Source organism: Bradysia coprophila, unplaced genomic scaffold, assembly GCF_014529535.1.
Source record: "Bradysia coprophila strain Holo2 unplaced genomic scaffold, BU_Bcop_v1 contig_75, whole genome shotgun sequence".
NCBI classification, from domain to species: Eukaryota; Metazoa; Arthropoda; class Insecta; order Diptera; family Sciaridae; genus Bradysia; species Bradysia coprophila.
In genome coordinates, this window is record NW_023503989.1 from 132,341 (window position 1) to 154,512 (window position 22,172).

Here is a 22,172-nt window from a genome sequence, read left to right on the forward strand (position 1 = left end):
GGAAGATTTATTGCGTGGCCAAATTTTAAGCTACAAGAACGTGTGATAGCTCGTTGAACTCGTACGGACGCCTAGTTTTTTTTAAAGCTAATTTGGAGTCATTTGGAGTTGAATTGTAGAACTTCCATATTTGCTGTGTATATGGTTCTGCAGTCTACGACAAAAAAAAAATTTGAAATTTTTTCTAGTAATAGGACTTGCGTCACGGGCGCTATGCTAACGCGCGCCCATGATAACCGGTAAATAACCGGTACTGCCATTTACCGTTTACCGGTTAATAAAATTTTGTTTACCGGCGGTTACTTTTATAGACGTCACGTAGAAAATGCATTGATTATCTCTAACTTAACTGGATTTACGGACATAACAATTGTTGCCAAAAAATGAAAATGTAGATTACACGGTTTGAACAGTATTATTGTCTATTGAGCTATACTATGTACAAGATAGATGAGAATGATGTCCTGCTCAGCTGAATATTAACGCATTTTAGTTGTATGTTTATACTGCTATGTTACACATTTGTACTTGTCCCGCCTCCAAAAAAATGTTCAGCTGTGTTGAAATATATATTATGCACCTGTTGCCAAGATTGGTATTTTGACGTGTAGGAGATTATTGCCTTAGCCGAAGGCGTGGGCCATAATGCCTACACGTCAAAATAACAGTCTGGCAATAGGTGCATATCATATTTTATCTGTCGAGAACAGATATATCGAGATAAACAAAAACTCCCTAGAGGGATAAGCTCGAGATTAGAGAACGTTAGCTAAATGGCCGCTAACGCTAATTTCCAACGCTAAAAACCCCGCTAACGCTAAAATCAACGGTAATGCCCTGTCAATAAATGGCACCATTGTGAATGCATACATATGGACGACGAAATTTTCGATTTATTTTTCATTTATTATTTTAAAAGGTCATCCGGATCAATATTTTATTACTGCAATACGTAGATCTAATTTGCAGTAAGGTAGCGACACTGTGCTGGAAAAAATCTATTCACTTTACAATGCGCTGTTCGACGACAAACATCCTCCACTACACAACAAACACGTGGTTAACCTGCAATTGAAACACCTGAAAATAATTTTGTGATTATTACTCCCACAATGTGATCGGATTAATGGAATCAATGGATCAATGGAATTAGTAGATCTGGAAACGTTTTTTATTCTCTTTTTAATGTTACAAATAGTATCCTCCACACGACGAACATGCAGTTGGAAAATGTCATTCGTAAAACGTTTTATTGCAATCAAAAGTGAATAAAACTTTTCCAGCTTAATACCGCTGGCTTCCTACAAGTCAGATCTACTAATTGCATTGATAAAATATTGATCCGATCACATTGTGGAAGTAATAATCACAAAATTAATTTCATGTGTTTCAATTGCAGGTTAACCACGTGTTTGTTGTGTAGTTGAGGATGTCGCTGCCTTCCTGCAAATTAGATCTACGGATTGCAGTAATAAAATATTGATCCGGACGACCTTTTATAATAATAAATGAAAATAAATCGAAAATTTCGTCGTCTATGTGTATGCATTCACAATGGTGCCATTTATTGACAGGGGATTACCGTTGATTTTAGCGTTAGCGGGGGATTTAGCGTTGGAAATTAGCGTTAGCGGCCGTTTAGCTAACGTTCTCTATTATCGTTCTAGACAGATAAATAATTTTTTGGGTGTACATGTCAGTTGTGGCATCAGTCACAAAAAATATATTTTGTGAAAATTAAGTCTGTATTTTTATAGATTGACAATTTCTCGACTTTTTTTGCAATGGAAAGTCTCACAACAACTGATTTCGACTGCATCATTAACGAAGAGCGAGTGTCATGTCAATGAGACTGTTGAAATTGAAAGTGTGTTGCTCAAGATCAAGGCACGTGAAAAAAAAATAGTGCTGAACATGCAAGGGCACACGTTCGGAAGTATTTTGAATAGGCGCAAGACTTCTAGTATGCAGGATTTGTAAGATGGTTACGACCATCTCTAGGATGTAAAGCCGACTAGCATCGAATTGGAAAGTGACCAGTCAATGGAACATTTTCCTTTTTAATTTAAAACAATGCATCAGAACAGTCGGAGCGTTTGCTGCGACTGAGCCCCGTACTACCCGTAAACCTATTTTGCCCGAAACCATTATACGACCGTAGCCCTAATAAGCCCGTAACCCTTATTCGTCCGTTATCAAAGTGCTTCCATAACCTTATTGCGTACTTGACATTATTGCCTATTTTTGCAAATTAACTGTAAGTGTTCATCTTTAAAATTGCGCTTAGCGCAATTACAAAAGCCCGTACGAAGTACTTCTCAAGTATAAAACAAAAGTTTACGATGTAATTTTAGGGGCTGAAAATGTCCGTCCGTCCGTCCGTCCGTCTGTGACCCCTCTAGCTTGAGTAAATCACAACCTTTTTTGGAAATTCTTTTTTTCCCCGATTGGTATCGACAAAAGTAAGGTCAAGTTCGAAAAAGGGCATGGTAGGGTCGGCCCTTCCAGAGCTAGGGCCCTATAGGTGTTTTTCAGTCTTTCGACGATATCTACCGAAATACGCACACAATAGATGTTTGTGATATATCAAATGAAAGGTATTGACGAGTACAACAAAGTTGCTGAACATTGGTTTTGGGTAAGATGCAACGTGGGCTTGTTGGGAGGGCTTAAAGGTCGTTACTCGGCCCTAAGTGTTTTTAGCCCCGTACGAAGTACTGGGGGCTTATAAGATTAATATGCCGTTTGTAACACGTCGAATTGGAAGCAGACAGTAAGGGCAAAGCATTTGGTTATGTTCATAGACTACGAATCCGCAATAAAAAAAATGTCCGTCCGTCCGTCCGTCCGTCCGTCCGTGACCCCTCTAGCTTGAGCAAATCACAACCTTTTTTCAAAATTCTTTTTTTCCCCGATTGGTATCGACAAAAGTAAGGTCAAGTTCGAAAATGGGCATGGTAGGGTCGGCCCTTCCAGAGCTAGGGCCCTATAGGTGTTTTTCAGTCTTTCGACGATATCTACCGAAATACGCACGCAATAAATGCTTGTGATATATCAAATGAAAGGTATTGACGAGTAGAACAAAGTTGCTGAACATTGTTTTTGTGTAGGATGCAACGCGAGCTTGTTGGTAGGGCTCAAAGGTCGTTACTCGGCCCTAAGAGTTTTTTCCACATAAATCGAGTAAATCTCATCCGATTTTGCCAGATTTAGTTTTTTATGGAAGGTAATTGAATACCGAAAAGAACGTGTCGAAAAAAGTTTCAAATTTGGGCCCTTGGACTAAGGCCGCTACTCGGCCCTAAGTGTTTTTTGCACATAAATCGAGTAAATCTTATCCGATTTTGCCAGATTTAGTTTTTTATGGAAGGTAATTGAATACCGAAAAGAACGTGGCGAAAAAAGTTTCAAATTTGGGCCCTTGGACTAAGGCCGCTACTCGGCCCTAAGTGTTTTTTCCACATAAATCGAGTAAATCTCATCCGATTTTGCCAGATTTAGTTTTTTATGGAAGGTAATTGAATACCGAAAAGAACGTGGCGAAAAAAGTTTCAAATTTGGGCCCTTGGACTAAGGCCGCTACTCGGCCCTAAGTGTTTTTTGCACATAAATCGAGTAAATCTTATCCGATTTTGCTAGATTTAGTTTTTTATGGAAGGTAATTGAATACCGAAAAGAACGTGGCGAAAAAAGTTTCAAATTTGGGCCCTTGGACTAAGGCCGCTACTCGGCCCTAAGTGTTTTTTGCACATAAATCGAGTAAATCTCATCCGATTTTGCTAGATTTTGTTTCATTTGAGAGATAATTGAATGCCGAATTGAATGATGGCAAAAAAAGTTTCAAATTTGGGCCTTTGGACTAAGGCCGCTACTCGGCCCTAAGTGTTTTTTGCACATAAATCGAGTAAATCTTATCCGATTTTGCTAGATTTAGTTTTTTATGGAATCTAATTGAATACCGAAAAGAACGTGGCGAAAAAAGTTTCAAATTTGGGCCCTTGGACTAAGGCCGCTACTCTGCCCTAAGTGTTTTTTGCACATAAATCGAGTAAATCTTATCCGATTTTACTAGATTTAGTTTTTTATGGAAGGTAATTGAATACCGAAAAGAACGTGGCGAAAAAAGTTTCAAATTTGGGCCCTTGGACTAAGGCCGCTATTGGGCCCTAAGTGTTTTTTGCACATAAATCGAGTAAATCTCATCCGATTTTGCTAGTTTTGGTTTCATTTGAGAGATAATTGAATACCCAATAGAAAATAATATCGTAAATTGTTGGTTTTATTTGAGAGGTACTTCGTACGGGCTTTCGTAATTGCGCTATGCGCAATTTTAAAAATGAACACTTTCAGTAAATTTGCCCATGCCCAACTTGACTTGCATTTTGGTAACAGACGCATTAGAGGGTTGTAGACGTATTAGGGTTCCGGGCGTATTACGGCTACGGACGTATTATGGTTACGAACGAAATAGGATTACGGGTCGTACGGGGCTAAGTCGCAGCAAACGCTCCGACTGTTCTGATGCCTTGTTTTCACATAAATCGAGTAAGTCTCATCCGATTTTGCTAGATTTAGTTTTTTATGGACGGTAATTGAATACAGAAAAGAACGTGGAGAAAAAAGTTTCAAATTTGGGCCCTTGGACTAAGGCCGCTACTCGGCCCTAAGTGTTTTTTGCACATAAATCGAGTAAATCTCATCCGATTTTGCTAGTTTTTGTTTCATTTGAGAGATAATTGAAAGCCGAATATAATGATGACAAAAAAGTTTCAAATTTGGGCCCTTGGACTAAGGCCGCTACTCGGCCCTAAGTGTTTTTTGCACATAAATCGAGTAAATCTCATCCGATTTTGCTAGTTTTTGTTTCATTTGAGAGATAATTGAATGCCGAATAGAATGATGGCAAAAAAGTTTCAAATTTGGGCCCTTGAACTAAGGCCGCTACTCGGCCCTAAGTGCTTTTTGCACATAGATCGAGTAAATCTCAACCGATTTTGCTAGTTTTTGTTTCAGTTGAGAGGTAATTGAATACCCTATGGAAAGTTGGCAAAAAAGTTTGGGTTTCTAAAATAATGTCGTAAATTGTTGGTTTTATTTGAGAGGTACTTCGGACGGGCTTTCGTAATTGCGCTATGCGCAATTTAAAAAATGAACACTTTCAGTAAATTTGACCATGCACAACTTGACTTGCATTTTGGTAACAGACGCATTAGAGGGTTGTAGACGTATTAGGGTTCCGGGCGTATTACGGCTACGGACGTATTATGGTTACGGACGAAATAGGGCTAAATTGCAGTTTATAGTACAAACCCCGATTGGGGCAAAAGTGGTCGGGATCGATAGCGGGAGGTCACCTGATGACAAAACAACAAGAATTGGGGCGCGGAAGCCCCTCCCTGAGACTAAACTAAGTCCAAGGGCCCAAATTTGAAACTTTTTTCGACACGTTCTTTTCGGTATTCAGTTACCTTCCATAAAAAACTAAATCTAGCAAAATCGGATGAGATTTACTCGATTTATGTGCAAAAAACACTTAGGGCCGAGTAACGACCTTTGAGCCCTCCCAACAAGCTCGCGTTGCATCTTACCCAAAAACAATGTTCAGCAACTTTGTTCTACTCGTCAATACCTTTCATTTGATATATCACAAGCAGCTATTGCGTGCGTATCAGGGCGGCATGTGATTTTTCTTCAGAAAATAGTGAAAAAGTGATCAAATTTTCCGAAAATAGTTGGTATTCTCACTATCGATTGATTTATAAAAAGTGACCGAATAGTGAACAAAAACCAGCTCTAAAACGTGAATTTCAAGCACACACTTTTGCTTTCTACTAAGAAAGAGTAAAGTACACTTTAGCGCTTGTTAGCAGCAGGCGGGAGGTTTAAAAATCTTGAAAAAGAAGCACGAAATTCGATTATGATTTATTGGTTACTTTATTGAGACAAAGCCTTTTTCTTTATCACAAAGTGTGATTGGGAGATCAGAAAATAATAATAAACTTAGTTTTGACGATTTGACTAAGAACTTATTGTTATCTGATTACTTGTATTTGTCCCTTAAACTGATATGACTCACAAAATGCAATTTTATTTTTACAAACGTTTTTTTAGAGCAAATATATGTACGAGACGATGAGTTATCAAAATAACTCCATAATACTTAAAACTCAACGGCACATGTTTAAACAGACACTTTTATTAAATCGATAATATCTGAATGTACCATAAAGGACAGTAAAGGAAGGTGATCAAAAATTTAGAATTGTTTATGGGAAAAATAAAATATCGAAGTTATTTCTCGCTTACCTCATCAAACTGAAAGATTGCTAAAAACAAGAGTGACTAGTCCTTTAAAATTGTTTACCTTCGCTTGATTCAAATAGTACATTACTTACCAATGGAACAAATGCTGGAAATGGCACTGCTTGTGCGGATTTTGGCGATCGAATCGTAGCCGAGGTTGGTAAACACACAAGAATTGCCATTTACACCATTTATTCCATTGCCAACTTGGCAATGCCAAGTAAGGTATTTTACTCAAAAACTTGATTTAAAATTTAAATATAATTTTACCTCACGTTCCTTTTTTGAACATGATTCCTCGATAGATTAGGTTTTTCAATTGTTATACGTACATCGGTTTTCCACATTTAGTTTAGTTATCCGTAGATACACTTTTTTAGTCGAAGCCGAGGTCGAAGCTTGTGCGGGTAAAAACTAGACTCGATCATTTTATTTTGCTTTAATTTTATTCCGAAAACGTACGAGTAGAGCCGTAGCTGGCACAGCAGAACATAGCTCATTTGAGAGGTATTTCAATTCATTATAAAGTAATAGAAGCATTGGAAGCAGAAACTAAGTTTTGTATTGTCAAGGTCCAAAAATAGGGCGAACCTTTGAGCATTTTTAAGGATAAAAAAAAATCCCTCCCAAAAGCTGATTTTCACTGTTCCTCTATTTTGAACGTGTTTTTTGTTAAATACAATTGAATTTATGTCAAAAAATCGCATCAGCTGGAGGTTTTCCAGGAGATGATTTTCTCCATTCATGTATAGTCACCCTATTTTTGAACCTAGTCAACACAAAAACTTAAAATGTTTTAAATTTCTGCTTCTAAATATATTTTTGTTTGAATGTCGTATGGGGATGGGGACATCTAGATTGCGTTCACAATAAAACCTTTGCAGAAGCATCTGTAGGATACTGGTCGTCTGACCAGTCCCAGAATACAGCTACCTTAAACTACTTTCTGTTCGACTAAAAAAAATTCTCAGCGAATTTTATTTTCACATAGGATAAGTGGGCTACCGTAAACTACTCTACGACTAAAAAACAGAAAAACTGAGTTGCCCTAATACGTAGGAAAATCAGAAAATTTTCATATAAGGTAACTGACTGAAAGTTGACCTAATTTGACAAATCTCAAACACATTGAATCGTGAGTTGTCCTATCTATACAAAAGTCATAGGACATATCACGGTTTATTGAATGTTGAGTTGACCGATAATTTTTTCTTCATACAAATTTACACGGAAAACTTAAGATCACTTTTCCACTAGGTCAACTTTCAGTCAGTTACCTTACTACGTACATCTTTGCGCCGCAGGCAAATTTTGTGATGTCTTTGTGTAAGGGCATGTAATTAAAGTGATAGCTATTTAATAAGAAATGATCACAAGAAAATAGGAAATGATCACTAGAAAAAGAGAAATGATCACAATTTTTTTATGATAGCAATAAAAATAGAATTTGATCACCAAAAAATAAGAATTTGATCACTAAATATATGCAATTTTACCACTAACATATGATCGTCTCGAAATAAGAAATGATCTACAATTATACGAATTTGATTACAAAAAATAAAGAAATGATCGTGCAAAATAAAAAATTTGATTGCAAGAAATAAGGATATGCTATCTATTATTCTGTTTGATTATTAGACGATGCAAGAGAAAAAAAAATTAACACCTAAGTTACCAACACCGTTCCGGCGCCCGGCTCGCATTGCGGCCCTCCGCTTCGCTACGGGGCAATGGGCCGGATCGCTCGGCGTGTTAAAACGCTTTTTATGTGCAATGAATTACACAGACTAATTATTAGACGATGCGAGAGAGAAAAAATTAACTCCTAAGTTACCAACACCGTTCCGGCGCCCGGCTCGCATTGCGGCCCTCCGCTTCGCTCCGGGGCAATGGGCCGGATCGCTCGGCGTGTTAAAACGCTTTTTATGTGTATTCGTTCGGACTTTTAGTGATCAAATTCTTTACTTTTACTGATCAAATTCTTTATTTTTAGTGATCAAATTCTTTATTTTTAGTGATCACATTTGATTTAGCGGGTGGTAGGTACTACTTGTGATCACTTCTTATTTTAGGTTGATAGAATCTTATTTCGTAGTGTTATATTTGAAAAACTGGTTGTGATCACATTCTTATTTTCCTGCAATCATTTTAATTTTCAAGTGATCAATTCTTATTTTAGATTTATCGCTTTTATTTCTTCCCATAAATATTTAGTTGGAACAAGAAATGGTTCCGATTTTCAATACTTTTTCCGAAATAGTTAGAAATAGTTAGAAAAGTAAAAAAACAAAAAAAAAGTAAGTCACTATCGCTTCTTTAAAAAAAAGTCAGAATTAGTGAGAAAAGTAATTCACATGCCGCCCTGCGTATTTCGGTAGATATCGTCGAAAGACTGAAAATCACCTATAGGGCCCTAGCTCTGGAGGGGCCGACCCTACCATGCCCATTTTCGAGCTTGACCTTACTTTTGTCGATAGCAATCGGGGAAAAAAAGAATTTTGAAAAAGGTTGTGATTTGCTCATGCTAGAGGGGTCACAGACGGACGGACGGACGGACGGACATTTTTTTTATTGCGGATTCGTCATCTATGAACATAACCAAATGCTTTGTCCTTACTGTCTGCTTCCAATTCGACGTGTTACAAACGGCATATTAATCTTAAAGCCCCCAGTACTTCGTACGGGGCTAAAAACATTTTCTGTGTCGTCCATTAAGTGAAGAATATTTGAAAATTAACCGTTAAATAACCGGTAAATTTTGTTGAAAATTTCGGTAATACCGTCAACCGGTTATCTGAAAATCAACGGTAAATACATTCCCTACTTACGATGGGTGTGATGACCTTTTTTTCTATTTGTGGCTTTAGCAATTGTATATTTCAACATAACCCAATACACACAAGATGTGTGTGCACACACGGGCGAAGCCCAAGCGAAAACACACATCGAGTGTGTATTGGGGTATTTTGAAAGATATTTTTCTGTAATAGTGAGAGAGTGTTGGTGCATTCCTTCCCAACCGTTACTTTCCTTCTCGACCGTTTACTTTCCCTACCGACCGATATTTATATATCAATTCTAAACTGACATTCTGCAAAAGAATAGATGAACTACGTCAGATTGTTCATCCATGAAATGTGTAGCCACAATTTGAATAAATTTGAACAAAATACTGTCTATTCTGCAACTCGAACGGCATATTAATTTTTTTCTCACATAGGCGATGGCCGACAGAAATTGATAGAGGCGTTTTCATTTTAAAATATTTAACGTTTTTGACTGATTGTTATCAAATGATGAAGTGTCTATTTTTTTAAAAATCTACCTGCTTCAATCCATGTAAATTTGCGTTGGCATGAACGTGAAAAAGACCTGGTCACACATTAGGGAAGAATATTTTTAGACCCGTTCGAAGTACTGGGGTCTTACAGGTTTACGCATACGTTTGTAACGCGTCGAATTGGACTCCCTGAGTAAGGGGAAACCTATTGTGGTTGTCTAGAGATGCCAAATCCGCGAAAAAAAAAATGTCCGTCTGTCCGTCTGTCTGCACGATAACTTGAGTAAAACGCATCCGATTTTGAAAATTCTTTTTTTCCCGTTTGGTAATGTCAAAAGACAGGCTAAGTTCGAAGATGAGTGATTTTGGATCGACCCCTCCCGAGCTGTGGCCCAAACATTTAAACGTTAAACTTGTAAGTGATACGTCAAATAAAAGGTATTTACAATACCGATCGACGAAAAAAAGTTTATGGAAATCGGATGACCGACTCGTGAGTTAGACCCCTTGGTGTGGAACAGGCACAGGGCGGCAAGCAGTTTTTGCTTGTAGGTCGGCCACATTTGAACATATTTCGTCTGTTTTAGCTTTATTATCTTTAATATCTCGAGTAAATTTTGACCGAATTTCATGATTTTTTTTTTGTTTGAAAGGTATTAACGAATGTAAAGCGTCGGTACTATTTCCGGTCTCCTAACAAAATGGCTGCCGGCGGCCATATTGGATTTTAGTAAAATAGAAATATCTTGGGAAAAATGATACTTAGAGAGTTTCTGTTAACATGGAAATAATTTGTTATGTGTGTGGGGTTTCAGGGATTCCATATACGGACATCTATATACACCTATATACAGGCATATAGAGCTATATAATAGCATATATTTATCTGTGAAATGTTTATTTATAGTGAAATATAGCGGTATATAGCTGTTTAAATAGGAATTTATGAAATTTGTCTTCGTACGGGGCTGTCTATATTGCCTCCGGCAATTTAGTTGTATATGATAACAAGGCAAAGAGTGGATAATGTAAGTGATTTTAAAGGGAGAATAGTTTTTCAGCAGAGAAGAAAATGAAGTAAGAGAAATGAAGAGTTTCACATTAAAGGCTTTTGATACGAATAGGTGTTTCGTACGGGTCGGCGTTAGCTATGTTTTTTTAACGTAAACAATTTATTTTGTTTATCTGTTAATGTTGTACTGGTTATAGATCCATTCATTATTTACTGTGAATAAGAAACTGACTTACTGGGTTTGTGGATGAGGAACCAGAAAAAAAATAATCCTATTAATGCAGGTGCAACGACTGATAAAATGTTTAAACCGTAAATAGTTTTTCGACTAGACCGCTACTTATTTTACGTCTTTAAAATTTTTTCAATCCATTGCTTGTGTCTCGTCTTTTTTTGTCGACGAGAAATAAATTTGACTTAATTGTTCGTTTCAAAATGTTTTCAGTTTTTATTACTTCTTAGAATAAATTCGGATATAAAATTCGGAAAAAGAGATTCAATAGAATACCAGGACTTGACAAAAATTATCAACAAAGCGGTGAAATCAGATCTAAGAAAATATAATGTCCAACTGGCTCAAAACACAATTGAAGCTAATTGCAACATGAAGGTCCTACGGTCAAAAATGACGAACGCAAAGAAAGAAATCTTCAAAATACGAGACAAAACAGGAACAATTCAAACGGATCGAAATGCGATATTAAATATCGCAAAGGAATTTTACGAAGATTTATTCTCATCAGTTCGACCAGGTCCGACGAATACCAACGAAGATCGACCAATAATAAGAAATGTAGGATCGGAAGATATGCCTGACATAACTATTGATGAAGTACATGCTGCAGTAGCCGAAATGAAGAACAAAAAGTCTCCCGGTGAAGATGGTGTTCCAGTGGAAGCCATTAAACTAGGTGGCGACTCATTATTGGGTGCAATAACGACTTTGTTTAATCAATGTCTTCAATGGGAAGAAGTACCAGAAGCATGGGAAAATGCAGTGATAACATTGCTGCATAAAAAAGGAGACATAACAAAGTTGGAAAACTATCGACCCATAAGTCTCTTATCAACACTCTACAAGTTGTTCATGAAAATAGTTACGAAGAGGAACACCAAGAAGCTCGACTTCTACCAACCTGTTGAACAAGCTGCATTTAGATCAGGATTCAGCACAAACGACCACTTACATGTGATGGGAACGCTAATTGAGAAATGCAATGAATACAAGATTGCTGTGGTCTTGATATTCATAGACTTTGAAAAAGCTTTTGATTCAGTGGAAACATGGTCGATATTGGACTCATTAGACGAGTGCAGAGTAGACTCAAGATACTCCAACACAATTCGATACGTCTATAAAAACGCTATACGTAGTGTATAAAACTTCATAAAAGCACTGAAAAATTCAGAATTGGTAGAGGTGTACGACAGGGTGACACCATATCACCTAAGTTATTCACATCGATTCTGGAGAGTGTTTTTAAGAAATTAGACTGGAGTGAAATGGGAATAAAGATAAATGGAGAGTACCTGAGTAATCTCCGTGTCGCAGATGACATCTCCCTGATGGCAGCTGATCTAGATCAGGCGCAAATTATGTTGCAACAGCTGAATGAGGAGTCAAACAAAGTCGGCCTCAAGATGAATTTGTCAAAAACGAAAATCATGACAAACATTGACGACGAACATTAAAATCGGTGATAATGTCATTGAACGAGTCGACAGTTATGTGTACCTAGGTCACAAATTGAAGTTGGGTCTAGACAACCAAACTGCAGAAATAAAACGTAGAATTGGTCTTGCATGGGCAGCGTTCGGAAAACTCAGGCTAATTTTCAAAAGCAAAATGAACAATAGTCTGAAACGTAAAGTGTTCGATACGTGTGTCCTTCCTGTGCTCACATATGGAGCGGAAACGTTAACGTTAACAAAAGCTTCCGAAAATAAATTAAGGGTGGCGCAAAGAGCTATGGAACGAAGTATACTTGGAATTACGCTCAGAGATAGAATGACAAATCAATGGATTCGACAACAAACAAAAGTCGTTGATGTCATGGAAAGAATAGCATCTTTAAAGTGGAGTTGGACATATTGCAAGAAGGACGGACGAACGTTGGACCAAAAAGATCATGAACTGGAGACCACCTAAAACACGACCTAGAGGTAGACCACCAGAGAGATGGAGTAATGGTATAAAGAGAATTGCAGGCGCAAATTGGCAACAAGTGGCAACTAATCGTTCGGAATGGAAAAGAATTGGGGAGGCCTACGTCCAGCAGTGGACAGAAACAGGCTGAAAAAGAAGAAGAAATAACGCCTGTGAAATTTATCTTCGTATCAGAGTCAGGTTGTGGGGTGTATGTGAAGCCGTAACATCATTAGCACGTTTCATCTTTGCAAAAGATATGCATTTCATGTCACAAAACAAGTTGACTATTAGAACAAACGAAGAAACTACATATTATAGCAATTACAGCATATAGTAAACAGATTCGGTGACAGCGCGCTTATACTACAAGCCTTGGAGTCATTAATCATTTAGGTCAGTTAAAAAAGATGGCTATGCGACAGGGCATCATTTTTGTAAAATTTCACAAAATCCGTCAGCCTAAAAAAAGCCCTGCTATGCCACTAAATAGCAAAAAATAGCTCCATCCAAAGTAAACTCCAACACACAAAAATAAGATTAATATTCAACGAAAACCTTAATTCTGCAATATGGACAAACCGACATAATATCTTTTTATAATCCGCGTAGTATATACTTTCGGCTAATTAATTTAACGATCATTTCACACACACATCATCACAAATCCTGTGTGGCAAAGCAATTAATGCATTTTCTCTTTAACATATTTCTCCATTATGAACAATGTCAAAATGTGCTATAAATGTCTTATATGTTTACATGGTCTCTTGAATTTAAAAACGGAAAAACAAATTGCCACAGATTTTCATCGGTTTTTCTCTGTGATGTGGAAAAGCCGTTTACTTATGAACGTTCGTTTTGAACGCACAACACCCAACCAAAGCATATTTCGATGAATTTTTCTGGAAAATTTATAGAATAATAATGGATGTAGTCTGTGTCGCATTTTTTATACTCTTTTAGTCCAAACTATTTTCTTTTAAAATATATTTCGTATCCAAGAAAGGATTTCTCATTTGCATTAGGTCGTTTTATATCTGAGGGCTGTGCCGTCCTTAGCTTTTTGGCGCCAAGGGCAAAAATTAAATAGGCGCCGAATGCACATGTAGGATTCAAAATAAGTGCTTTGAATGATTCTTTTGAAAATCCACCTATCAAAGCCGGACCCATTTCGTCTGGGATGGATATATACATGGTCTTTGCCAGGAGACCTCAACAGGCCTCTGGCAGTCTCGAGCTACACCTGGTTTTTATGGCCAATAAATATGAGCGATGCAGGTATGACTGGGCTCGTTAGAAAGCTGTGGTCAAGTACTTTCAGGGCATTCCTAGTTTGAGACCTGATATATGTTAGAGAAAATGTACAACAAAAATGTTCAAAATCCTTGTGAATTTTAGACAGGTCTGGCACCAGCTGATGACAGTTCATGTGAACATAACATGCTAGTTTTAACGTGAATTATCTAAACTTTCCATTGATACCTCATTCTTCATTGTGCAAAATTAGTAATACATTCCATGAATTTCTTCTTTACTCTTTTTATATTTTTCATTAGCGGTAGAAATGAAACACACTCCGATTAAACCATCACACATCACAGTATCAAAACTGATAGGCTTCTTCTTTGCATACAAAAAAGATCGTCGAAAAGTCTGTGTCTCGTTCACCGCAGAGATATGATCCCTGCTGACAGTTTAATTTATTCAACTTGAATAAACTCGCAAAAAAAATGCTATTGCATTCACCGAATTGATATAGTTGAGACTCTCAACTTGAGAGTGTTTAATTTCAAAGGAAACAACCAAATTAGCAGTTCATGTCTTTTAATGACAAAAATAGCATTCATATACCAGTTAGTCGGTAGTGATTGGAATCAACTGGTATTTAATTTGCAAAAAAAATGAAACTGTGAAAAGAAATAAAAAAATAGATTGGAAATTACGACTGGCGGCATTTTATTTATAACTAACAACATTTTTACACATGCAGAACCATTGCCGAATGAGACGATTGTAATAAGAGCGCGCGCGTAGCTCTGGTAATATACACACAATGGATCTTTGTTACATTATGTCACGATGCATAATAAAATGTTGGTGAAGAAAAAAGAAGAAGAACAACACCAACATTAAAAACAATTTTTATTTACCCAGTTAACAACGACCGTAGCGCAATCGCTATGTTTACATGCAGCAGATAGTCTGGTGCGAGTTGTCCTTTCGCTCATATTGGATGTAAAAAGCGATTTTATTGTTGATTATTGTAGATTGAGTGACAAGGAATTCAGCGCTTGGGTGGTAGAGCCGTTGCCGCTGAAAACTAGTTATTTCTCTGTAAAATCCATTTTTTTTTGGCGATTTCACCAAAATCAGCTGATTTTGGTTCTTTGATATTTTATTGGTCATACAAAAATATAAAATTGATCAAAAAGTTTCAGATGGCGCTGTAATTCAAGATGGCGGCCAACAGTACAAAAATAGTCATAGCTCAGCTAAATTACATCTGCTGTAGGCATGTGATAGCTCAAAATTTCGAGAAATTGATACTTTTTCAATTTCTATTGAAAATCATTTCAAATGGCGCCTAAATATTCAAAAAGGCGTCAAAATCAAAAAAATTCTCAAATATTTCATATTTTTAATACTAGATTTTCAAATTTTAAGGCAAATGTGAAAACGAAATGAATATAACCCAAATTTGTACTTGAATTAACCCATTAATCATAAGAATCTCGTTTTTTTTCATATATTCAAGCTTTTGACTGTAAAATTTTTTGAGGCCTCTCTTTTTACTGAAAATGGCTGAAATTCAGCTGATGGGTTGTGATTTTCGCCATTTTAAGAAGAAGAAGAATGACGTTTCAGGTCTATGAAGCTCAGTAAATACACAATTTGTGAAACTATTTATGTTTCAGGCATGTAGTATACGTTGAATAAATTAGTTTATTGAGTCTATATCTCAATTTCAATAGATCATTGAAGTGAGAAATCAAAAAGAAAATGTTGACATTGGCGCTGGCGATCAGTTTCGACGGTCAAACCATGAACTTTCATCACAACCCATTGTCAGCTTCGAAGCAGTTACAAGGAAGCCGCAATTTCCAGATAATTAAGTCACGAAAACTTACGATCATATGCATCTGTACAAACCGATACGGTAATTGTTTTACATACCTCTACGATGCACAAGTAGAGTCAATGCCATGTGTTGCCTCCAGAAACTAATATATCGCTCCTCATTTTTGATAACAAGAAGTTGATTTCCTCTGTTTATAAGCAAAAATAAACTGCGCACAATGGCGTATTCAGTAAAAAAATTATCTTTTCAAATAACAAATTTTACAATAAAAATCGTCAACTCTATTTGTCCCTAATGTTCTTAGAATGCATGCCAATTTTCGTCTTTGAATAGCATTTGAAATGTTCTGTAATACATACTCTATATAGTGGCATTCTACTGAAGCTGTTCTCTTTAACGATCTCAATTTGTCGATAAATTTCTTAGAATTACAAAGAACTTCCAACTGTAGCGTTTCTCATAACTGGATAAGACGTTCGTCGACACAATATATGTGTGTCAGGTGGATGTCGGACGCTTTACTACTCACTCGGGATTTTATAGGTCGCACCATGACCAAGCCTGGAGCATTACGCTAACTGAATACCATTTTTTGGTTGACATGATTTTTTTTCCTTACTTGCAGAAATATCGCGACTTCGTCGTCTAGGAAAAACGTAGTTCCTAACTTATTCTAAAAATCTTTTTTAGCGAATCTGATTTCAACACTCGCCTCCGGCCTCTGGCAATTCGCTAGAAAATTATTTTAGCATTCGTTCGGAAAATAACCATTAGTGATATTTTCAGATCAACCTAAAACAATTTGAAGCCGGTCAGCTCAGGTTATTATTTTTATTTTCAGGTTTCAGATAAATTCAGGTCAGGTCAAATTTTTCAATTTAGGTTTAATTCTATCCAGGTTTCAGTCGAGTCTAGTAAAGCTTAGTTCATTATCATCATCATCTTCGTCCGTGGGACACCAACAAAATGTCGCTATAGCAAACACTTCATTTCAGGTTTTTCCTTGGCTTCTGGCTTACTTTTACTGTTAAAAAAGTGAAATCCAACACGTTTTATGATTCGCGAGCTGTTATGGTTTATAATTGCTGCCATACATGTTTCGATTGGATAGTAATTGTTACTTCTTATAATTCCGGGACTGTGTTGAGTACGTTTTGTTTCACACACATTTCATATATCTTTCTGTATTTGGAACCAAATAACTAGATTTCCATTTTTTAGATTTAAATTTGTTAGCTAAAATTTAGTAACAATATCAAACCACAATAACCAATATTTAGTGAGTGTTTTAGTAATTTTAAGCCGTTTATGTATTTAGCGAAGGTAGCTTTCTAATAAAGTGGTTAATTCAAGTACAAATTTGGGTTATATTCATTTAGTTTTCACATTTTGCCTTCAAATTTGAAAATCTAGTATTAAAAATATGAAATATTTGAGAATTTTTTTGAATTTGGCGCTTTTTGAATATTTAGGCGCCATTTGAGATGATTTTCAATAGAAGTCGATAAAATATTAATTTCTCGAAATATTGAGTTATTTCACGTTTAATTTGCCCGAAATATGGCCGAAATATGTAAGCTTTTGAATTATTGGACGCCATTTTGCATGTTTTCCAACACCAATAGACAGGTAATTCTTTCCTGAAAATTTTGAGCTATCACACGCCTATAGCAGATGTAATTTAGCTGAGCTATGACTATTTTTGTACTGGTGGCCGCTATCTTGAATTACAGCGCCATCTGAAACTTTTTGATCAATTTTATATTTTTGTATGACCAATATAAGATCAAAGAATCAGCTGATTTTGGTGAAATCGGCAAAAAAATGGATTTTACAGAGCAATAACTAGTTTTCAGTGGCAACGGCTCTACCGCCCAAACTACAGCGTCATCGGCTTGGCAACATGGGGCGCTGTGTTTCTTGTCACTCAATCTACAATAATCAACAATAAAATCGCTTTTTACATCCAATATGAGCGAAACAGGTTTTTTGGACAACTAGCACCAGACTAGGACTCTTTTTGTATTTTAATAGGGGACGAAGACCTTTTGGATTTGATATGCCAGTACGGAATATGGTATAATCGGGTAATGCCTTAATGAATGTGCAGTGTGTGTGCATGAACGTTTAGATGAGTAAATGCATTCAGCAACCAGTCAGAAATAAATATTTTATTTTTTCAGAAATTATGCGCAGTATTTTTGGAAAGCTATAAATTACAATATTTTATGATCATCGCTGTAAATGTGCAATGGTATGAACTGAACTGGATAAATCTCACAAAAATATAAGAAGTCTCATTGTTTGATCTTCCATGTTCCATTTGTCATAAAGTTAGTGATCTGAATAGCTGTTGTGTGGTACCGATGCGATGACGACAAAATTAATGATGCAGTAAAACGTGATCTAAGAATCATATAAGAAATCTCTGTTTGCCATACTTCGGTTTATCAAACATAAAAAGTTTCAGAGGAATTCAATTTCAAATAAAATCCAGAGTCAGTGACTAGAAAATGAAATAAATTTCTAAAACAATTCGAAGTCGGGAAAAACTCTTTAAAGTAAGATTACAAAAAAAAACCTTAAGAAAGTCCCGTTATACCTTCTTGTCAAAATAACAAATCGTTATACAGCTGGAAGTATGCCCAGGTACTTGCGTCACTTTTACTCTTTGAGTGTCTTTGACTGATTGAAAATGATTTATTCTTTTTCTTCTTGAAATTTTATTTTACCAAAATTTAGTTTACAAATAACTTTGAATCATTTAAATATTATGGATGGATGACATAATTTAACTTAACGAACTTTATTATTCAAACAAGGCATCAGAACAGTCGGAGCGTTTGCTGCGACTTAGCCCCGTACAACCCGTAATCCTATTTCGTCCGCAACCATAATACGTCCGTAGCCCTAATAAGCCCGGAACCCTAATACGTCTACAACCCTCTAATGCGTCTGTTACAAAAATGCAAGTCAAGTTGGGCATTGTCAAATTTACTCAAACTGTTCATTTTTAAAATTGCGCATAGCGCAATTACGAAAGCCCGTACGAAGTACCTTTCAAATAAAACCAACAATTTACGACATTATTTTAGAAACCCAAAATTTTTTGCCAACTTTCCATTGGGTATTCAATTACCTCTCAAATGAAACAAAAATAGCAAAATCGGTTGAGATTTACTCGATTTATGTGCAAAAAGCACTTAGGGCCGAGTAGCGGCCTTAGTCCAAGGGCCCAAATTTGAAACTTTTTTCGCCATCATTCTATTCGGCATTCAATTATCTCTCAAATGAAACAAAAACTAGCAAAATCGGATGACATTTACTCGATTTATGTGCAAAAAACACTTAGGGCCGAGTAGCGGCCCTAGTCCAAGTGCCCTAATTTAAAATTTTTTTCGTCACGTTCTTTTCGGTATTCAATTACCTTCCATAAAAAACTAAAACTAGCAAAATCGGATGAGATTTACTCGATTTATGTGCAAAAAACACTTAGGGCCGAGGAACGACCTTTGAGCCCTCCCAACAAGCCCACGTTGCATCTTACCCAAAAACAATGTTCAGCAACTTTGTTCTACTCGTCAATACCTTTCATTTGATATATCACAAGCAGCTATTGCGTGCGTATTTCGGTAGATATCGTCGAAAGACTGAAAAACACCTATAGGGCCCTAGCTCTGGAGGGGCCGACCCTACCATGCCCATTTTCGAACTTGACCTTACTTTTGTCGATACCAATCGGGGAAAAAAAGAATTTTGAAAAAAGGTTGTGATTTACTCTAGCTAGAGGGGTCACGGACGGACGGACGGACGGACGGACGGACGGACGGACGGACGGACGGACATTTTTTTTATTGCGGATTCGTCATCTATGAACATAACCAAATGCTATGCCCTTACTGTCTGCTTCCAATTCGACGTGTTACAAACGGCATATTAATCTTATAAGCCCCCAGTACTTCGTACGGGGCTAAAAATTACAAATTACAAATATAATAATAATATTTCACTTGCAGCAACGGACGGCTTTCCAACTTAATTTAGCGTTAGTGTGTTAGTTATTTATTTACATGAGGATCACTAATTATGGACAAAATGGAGACCATTGATTGAAAAGGTAGATGCTATTTGCACCCGGGTGCAATTAGTCATATAAAGACTATTTGCACCCGGGTGCAATTAGTCATATAAACACTATATCAAAATCCAAGGAAATTACGTTTTTAGCCCCGTACGAAGTACTGGGGGCTTATAAGATTAATATGCCGTTTGTAACACGTCGAATTGGAAGCAGACAGTAAGGGCAAAGCTTTTGGTTATGTTCATAGATGACGAATCCGCAATAAAAAAAATGTCCGTCCGTCCGTCCGTGACCCCTCTAGCTTGAGCAAATCACAACCTTTTTTCAAAATTCTTTTTTTCCCCGATTGGTATCGACAAAAGTAAGGTCAAGTTCGAAAATGGGCATGGTAGGGTCGGCCCTTCCAGAGCTAGGGCCCTATAGGTGTTTTTCAGTCTTTCGACGATATCTACCGAAATACGCACGTAATAGCTGCTTGTGATATATCAAATGAGAGGTATTGACGAGTAGAACAAAGTTGCTGAACATTGTTTTTGTGTAGGATGCAACGCGAGCTTGTTGGGAGGGCTCAAAGGTCGTTACTCGGCCCTAAGTGTTTTTTCCACATAAATCGAGTAAATCTCGGTTCATTTCATTTTGTACACAAAAAGTACGTTCTGTACACAAAACGTCCCTTTTGTACACACACAAAAAATATTTTGTACACAAAATTAAAGATTTTGTACACAAAATTGATTATTTTGTACACAAAAGGTCTGTTTTGTACACAAACAAAAATATTTTGTACACAAACATAACTGATTTTGTACACGGAAACCGTAACAACGTACACAGAAAACACTATTCGTACACAAAATCTTGTTAAGCTTCTAGCAATTTTTTGAATTAGCTTTACGCGATCTCAGCACATAAGTTATCAAGTGTGACAAAACAAAGAAGCTTTATCACAATGAGAGTTCTCAATTGGCTGTGTTTTTTGATTTTGAGAGATTTTTTTATTATAAACATAAATTGCATTGAGCAGCACTTTCATTCCTAGAAGTTAATAATTAACAGAACAACGGCACCAAAAAGAAGAGGTAATACAGTTAGAGAAGAGAACGTGTAATTTGTGTCTGTAGTCTTTCAAAAGTATATTTGCTTAATTCAATCTTTTGTCATTGGACTACATCTTGTTTCATACACTTTCTTTACTGTAGGATGATGTATTTTCTTTGTGCGGGGGCTCCGCCCCCAAACCCCCGCGCCTGCGGCGAGCTTTTCTTTACGCCCTGCAGGCTGCCGTACGTTCATGGGGCTCTGCCCCAAACCCCGCTAGGGGCTCTGCCCCTTAGACCCCGCAAGGGGGGCTGTACCCCCCTTGACCCCCCACTGCGGGGGCTGCCGCCCCTCGACCCCGCTTCTTTTTTTTTTTTTTAAAGTTCACGGCCTGCGGCGCTGCTTTTCATGTACAATGTTTTTACCTAACATTTTTTAAATTAATAACACAATAATACAATATTTAGATTACTCATTGAAAATTTTAAATATTCAAATGCACATGTATAAGAATTCGCATTATTCCGATTCCCACAGGCCAACATTGTAATAACGTCGATGAATAAATATATTCTTCTCTCTCTCACAAAATCATCAAATTTGTGTACAAAATGATTCTTCTTTGTGTACAGAACGAACATACTGTGTACAGAACGAACTTACTGTGTACAAAATGATCACTTTTGTGTACAAAATGATCACTTTTATGTACAAAATAATCATTTTTGTGTACAAAATCATGGTTTCTGTGTACACAATTGACTTTTTGTGTACAAAATGTATGTTTTGTGTACAGAACGTACTTTTTGTGTACAAAAAGAAATAAACCGTAAATCTCATCCGATTTTGCCAGATTTAGTTTTTTATGGAAGGTAATTGAATACCGAAAAGAACGTGGCGAAAAAAGTTTCAAATTTGGGCCCTTGGACTAAGGCCGCTACTCGGCCCTAAGTGTTTTTTGCACATAAATCGAGTAAATCTCATCCGATTTTGCTAGATTTTGTTTTATTTGAGAGATAATTGAATACCGAATAGAATGATGGCAAAAAATGTTTCAAATTTGGGCCCTTGGACTAAGGCCGCTACTCGGCCCTAAGTGTTTTTTGCACATAAATCGAGTAAATCTCATCCGATTTTGCTAGATTTTGTTTCATTTGAGAGATAGTTGAATGCCGAATAGAATGATGGCAAAAAAAGTTTCAAATTTGGGCCCTTGGACTAAGGCCG

At 36.8% G+C, this 22,172-nt stretch overlaps 1 protein-coding gene across 1 annotated transcript in view; it reads right to left on the reverse strand.

The window, feature by feature from the left end:
• Positions 1-5,779: 5,779 nt before the first annotated feature.
• LOC119084522 (zinc finger protein 809-like) overlaps positions 5,780-22,172 on the reverse strand; it is a 32,731-nt gene continuing 16,338 nt past the window's right edge. Inside the window, exons 4-6 of the mRNA XM_037194535.1 lie at positions 18,828-18,839; positions 11,274-11,281; positions 5,780-5,791 (exon numbers count right to left, since the gene is read on the reverse strand). The gene's annotated coding sequence lies outside the window, so the exon portion shown is untranslated. The remainder of the gene's footprint in view (positions 5,792-11,273; positions 11,282-18,827; positions 18,840-22,172) is intronic.